Source organism: Molossus molossus, unplaced genomic scaffold (genome assembly GCF_014108415.1).
Source record: "Molossus molossus isolate mMolMol1 unplaced genomic scaffold, mMolMol1.p scaffold_m16_p_31, whole genome shotgun sequence".
NCBI classification, from domain to species: Eukaryota; Metazoa; Chordata; class Mammalia; order Chiroptera; family Molossidae; genus Molossus; species Molossus molossus.
In genome coordinates this window covers 902821-908820 of record NW_023425368.1, presented here as the reverse complement: position 1 = coordinate 908820, position 6000 = coordinate 902821, and positions in this window count along the sequence as shown.

Here is a 6000-nt window from a genome sequence, read left to right as displayed (position 1 = left end):
CGGGGTGGGGGGAGGGGACGCCGCGGCCCCGCCCCGCGCTGCTGCGGGAGGCCCGGGCTCCGCTCCGGGGAGGCTCAGCTGTCCCCGGCCTCAGCCCCGAGAGACGGTTCGGACTGGCGAGGGTGGGGGAGGGGCCGTCTCTCCGCCCAAGGGCACGCGCGGACCCCTCCTCCGGCGAGATCGTGGACCCGCCCCACCTGCGCGACCTGCTCCGGCCGTGGCGGCAGCTCCGGCACCGCGGCGGGTCTGTTGTAGCAACCCTGGCCGGGCAGGCGCCCGGGGCCGCCCCGCCCCCGCCGCGCCCCGCCCCCGCCGCGGCCGCGCCCCCGCCGGGGAGACGCAGCGGACCAGAAAGTCCCCGCGTCGGTCCAGCGCGGCTTCTCCGCGATTATCCCGGGCGCAGCCGGCTCGCGCCCCAGAGCATTTTACGTTCACACGACTCGGAAATGCAGAGGCCACTGCCCGGAGGAGGCTCGCCGAGCGCAGGGAAACTTTGTGCCTGGTACTGCGCCACCGTCCTCGCAGGCCCCCTCCCCCCGGCGCGCTCCAGCCAGGGGCGCGCCGCGTCCCGCCCGCTGCCCGCCGGCCACGAAGGAGCGGACGGGGCCGCGGGGGTGAGTCAGAGCCAACCGCTCAGGTGAGCGCCAGAGGAGAAGAGCACCCCCTGGAGACGCCAGGGAGCCCTACCATATCCGGGACTCCGGGTCGCTCCGTTTGCCAACACCTACAGGGGCTGGTGCTGAGCCCCGACCCCCAGAGCTGAGACGGGCGGGTTGACTCCTCCCGGCCCCGTGCGGGACCTCCGGCTGCTGCCTCCCTCGAGGCCCCAATAGTGATTCACGGGGAGCCCTGCCCGGGCTGTCTCCCCGTGAGCCACCGAGGTTTGTGGTCCCGAGTTGTCCAATGTTCTGGAAGGGGTCAGTGGTTCTTGCCCCCAAGATCCGCGGTCGGGGGGAGGGGGGCGGGGCACCAGCTGCGACGCAAACAGCTGTTTCCGGGTCTGGGAACCTCGGGTACTCCAAACCCCGGCGTGTCGCCCCGCGAAGGAAGAAGTACACATGCACCGCGGGGCACATGCTGCTGTGCACAGAGCAGACAGCGTGTCCATGTGCAGCCGCAGTACGTGGAGGTCGGCGCACAGGCCACGCCTGACAGCCTGCGCGCCCTGACTTCTGGGACCAACGGCAAAGTTAAATATTTGCTCCAGGTACTTCTCTTCCTGCTTGCGTCATCGTCCCACATTTCAAAGAAGTCTTTAAAAGCACTTGGGTTAAAAAAAAAAAAAAAAAAAAAGTTGTGTTTGGGCCTGAATCTTTCAGGAGGGCAGGGAGGAGAAACACTGCCTGGGGGTGGGGGTGGGGGGCAGCTTCCAGAGGCGAACCCCTTTCCCTCCTCGGCCCTGAAGAGGAGAGACTGTTGACTGGATGAAGGGGGCAATCAACCAAGGAATAATAATCCTTAAATCAGGAGGAAGCCCTGGCAGGATCCTGCAAGCTGATTCCTTTGGCAGGACCCCGCGGAGGGCGGGTCAGCGGATGGTCTCCCCCTTTCTGGCTCTGTCGGTGGCAGATCCAAGATGGGGGGGTCACTTTCCATCAGTCCCTCCCCATGACCCCAAATACATTGTGTCATCTGGACTGACGGGGCGTGTTTGCCCTGCAACCCCAGCTCAAAGACCAGTCCCCAAGATATCACCTGCTTCCGCCCAGATCCCACCCCCCTGGCAAGACCCCTCCCCAGATTTCTGGAAGCATCCCTGCTGAGAGGGGGGGCTGGCCAGGACTCAGCCCAGAGCACATTTCTGCCCTCCCCTCGGAGGGCTCAGTGCTGCTGTCTTCCGGAAACACTTCCTCCCCAGGGACCCAGTGGACACCCCGGCCACCCGTGCAGTCCCTCCGGCGACCTGCTCACATCCCAGTTCCTCTTGTCTGTGTAGAGATGCCCGGTTCGGCCATGCGCAGCTTGGGCGACATCCTTCGAGTCTTTGCAAACCTCGTGTGGGCGGCTGGGGATTGGAAAAAGGGCGCCATGCCGGGCTCACTCCGAATGCCCCGAGAAGGCGTGGGGGTTCCGGGGAGCACCTTCACCAACCCCCGGCCGGAACCCCAACGCAGCTCATTTGAGGGCTTCTCTGCGAGGCCTCACCTCTGGGGCCCAGAGCGGCCCTCGCCGGCAGCTTCCCACCCCTCCTTCTGCCTCACGGTTTCAGAACGCGCACGGTCAGGCCTCCGTGTGCTGCCTCCTCCGGGACCCAGGTGCCCGATGAGGTCCGAACAGCTTGCAGACAGACCGCTCTGCCCCGCGGGCTGCTCTTCCTCCCCGGAGCCTGGAGCGTCCGCCATCAGTCGCGATGTCTGCGGGCTGACGCCCCAGAGAGACGGGCTACTTCCCAGGAAACTGGGCCGCCCGTCAAGGGGCGTGAGGCAGAACTGGCCCCGTCCTGGGAAAAACACCATAAATATTTCCTGGGGAGAGGAGCCCCGATGCTCACTGCGTTCAGCCGCCGTCCTCGTGTTCCCCACGGACAAGCTCCTGGGTTTGGGACCTTGGAGGCCAGCAGTGTTTTAGAGAAGGGTCCTTGGGCTGTCCAAGTGGGATGCCCTAACCCATACCCCCAGCGTACAGGTGAGAAACCGGGGTGCAAAGAGGAATGAGACCTGCCCAAGACATGAGGCCCAGGCCAGGGAATGCCAGGGTGCACAGGTGTGCCCAGAAGAAGCCAGAGTGCACAGGTGTGCCCAGAAGAAGCCAGGGTGCACAGTGTGCACAGGAGAAGCCAGGGAAAGGCAGGGGTGCACAGGTGTGCCCAGAAGAAGCCAGGGTGCACAGGTGTGCCCAGAAGAAGCCAGGGTACACAGGTGTGCCCAGAAGAAGCCAGGGTGCACAGTGTGCACAGGAGAAGCCAGGGAAAGGCAGGGGTGCACAGGTGTGCCCAGAAGAAGCCAGGGTGCACAGGTATGCCCAAAGAAGCCAGGGTGCACAGGTGTGTCCAGGAGAAGCCAGGGTGCACAGTGTGCACAGGGAAAGGCAGAGGTGCACAGGTGTGCCCAGAAGAAGGAAGAAGCCAGGGTGCACAGGTGTGCACAGGAGAAGCCAGGGGTACACAGATGTGCACAGGTGAAGGCAGGAACAGGCAGGTATGCACAGGTGTGCACAGGACAAGCCAGGGAGAGTCAGGTATGCACAGGTGTGCACAGGAGAAGCCAGGGTGCACAGGTGTGCACAGGTGGGCACTCCAGCCCACGTCTGCCCTATTCGCGTCCCCGCCTGGCCCCCTGCGCTTCTACAGTTCTTTCTTACGTTTCCACGACAGCAAGAGGCCTCCTTGCTTCACGTCCCCAAACGTCAAATATTGGACAAGTCACTCATTTCTCCACAATTCCATGGCGACTCCTGCCTGGGTCACACAAGCTGGTGGTCACTATTCCCAGCTCCCACCTCGCACGCTGCCCGCCTGCGTCTTCACGAGGAGTCTCAGCACCTTCCTCTCTTTTCCCGTGGATTGCCTTTGCAGGTGTCGCCCGGGGCTTGGGTCTGAACCCCAGTCGGGATGGTGGAGGGACCCGCCATGACCAGGGGCTCATCCTGCTGGACCGCATGGAGGGGGCAGCAGGAGGGGGCAGAGGGGCTCTGGACTTCCCGGAGGTCCCCCAGAAGCGTCTTTCTCCCCGGGGACTTTTCCCAGGCCTGGCGGGCAGCGTCCCTGGCAGCTCGGCCACTGCTGGCAGCCGGGGGACCAGCCCGGGCTCCTGAGCATCCTCCTCTTCTTGGTCACAGCAGAGACCCTGAGAAGCTCCTGCATTAGGGGGTTCCCTCCTCTGTGTCTCCTCTCCGGGTCCCTCCCTCCTGCTTTCAGGGGTCACCTGTCACATACCGTAGCCTGCACCCGAGCCTCGTGTCAGGCAGCGCTGCCGGAAAACCCAACATAACGTAAACATCGTCTTGTGACCCTGTGACAAAGACGAAGCTGAACTGGGCCCGCGAGACGGCCCTGGAGATGAGGTGACCCGAGGTCACGGCGCCGTCGTGCTGGACGGGGAGGGTTTGGCAGACGCCGGACAACGCCAGCGACTCGACGCTGCTGTCGGAACATTAGACAGGTCGGAAGAGCCCATTCGAACCGAGGAAAGAGCGAAGGAAGCAGGAAACGGGGCCGCTGGGACCTGGCTGCTGGCCTGTCGGCAGGAAGCCGGAGGCCTGAGGAAGGACCGCGCTCATATCTGACCGGCCTGGGGACGTAACCTTTTTTGAACTTTCCAGTCTTGGTCAACGCGTGGACATACATGTGGACCTCCAGGTAACCTCTGAAGGACCCACGTGTATAAGCACCTGACACCTGTTATCCAAATGTGACCAGGAGGTGACAAGACCTGGCACCCACCATCCTGACCGCCTGATATGTCCGGATAACCGTCCTAGGCCAGCCCCAGGGCCCCGAAGTCAGGACACAGACTTCTCAAGAAAGCACTTTTTGCTGTGAGAACTCGGGTCCACATAACCAGCTCGGGGACTCTTGGTGTCTGTTCAGCAGATAAATATGCAAAACCGTTCAAACCATCAGCACACAGAACACAGCAGGGCTTTGAAAACAGCGCGCACGGTGGCTGAGTGAGGCTTATTCCAACAGGTCCACAATGTTTCAATATTCACCGATCTACTCCGAGATGTGTTTGACCAAATGAAACTTTTTTTTTTTTAATCCTCACCCAAGGACACTTTTGTATTTATCTCCAGGGAGAGCAGGAGGGAGAGAGGGAGGAAGAGAAGGAGAGAAACAACAATGTGGGAGAGATTCATCGAGTGGCTGCCACCCACACAATCCCAACAGAGGCCGGGGACAAACTACAACCAAGGTATGTGCCCTTAGCGGGAACTAAACCTGGGTCTCTCTGGACCACGGGGCGACACTTTAACCACTAAGCCAAACGGGCCAGGGCCCAAATGAAACTTTTTAACAAAGAAAGGAATTATTTTAATAGTATTCTGCTTTAAACCAAAGCCACCATTGTATTTCATACGAAACAATCACCGTCATTCAATTCAGGGACATCATCGTTCTTCCGATTTCCCTGGCAGTGCTAGCCAATGCAATTGCGTAAGAAAACTAAATCAGAAATGTCCGTATTTGAAAAGAGAAGGCAAGCGTACCCTCCGAGGGGTTGCTGTGACTGTCTAGGTGCGAGATTGAGGGAAACAGCCAGCTCACGCTCCAGCCTGCGCAGGGGGCGATGCACAACCTGCCGCTCTTCTGTTGGTGAGCAGCCACCGTCGGAAATGTGAGGGGAACTATGACGTTCCCGGAACTGACAGAACAAAAGGGAAACAAGGGCCAAGACAAATATAGTGAGCACTTTGCTGGACTTAGAGGAGAAAATAACCCTGAAAATGCTATTGACAGAAGAAAAGAAGTAGACTGAAGTCCAGGTCCGTGGTTGAGCTGAGAGCAGTCCTGTCAGACCCGACGGCCTGGTTGGAATCCCGGCTCCACGCCTCGCTGAACCTGCTTCCCCGTCTCCCCTCGGCGTCTGTGGGGGGCTCGAGTGAGTGGACCTGAGTCACCCACGCAGACACACCCCTTCCAGGCAGTGAGCATGGCTCCTTTCACACACACTGCCCGCCGCCTTTGCTGGCCTTAGACACGACTCCTCTCTCACACGGTCACTGAATTCCCTGCAATCCTGAAGCAAACCCGGCAGGATTGTGTTGTTTTGTTTTGTTTTAATTGGGCATGTTGTTTATCGGAAGCAATAAATATGCAAAACAATAGTACGAAGACTTATATCTGGCCCTAATCGGTTTGGTCAGCACTTAGAGAGCTGGCCCTCAGACCAGAGTCATGGGTTCAGTTCCGGTCAAGGGCATGTACCTCAGTTGTAGTTCGGTCCCTGGGTCGTGTGGGAGGCAACCAATCAATGTCTCTCTCTCTCTCTCCCTCCCTCCCTCTCCCCCTCCCACTCTATTTGAAGATAAATAGAAAAAAATATCCTCAGGTGAGGATTT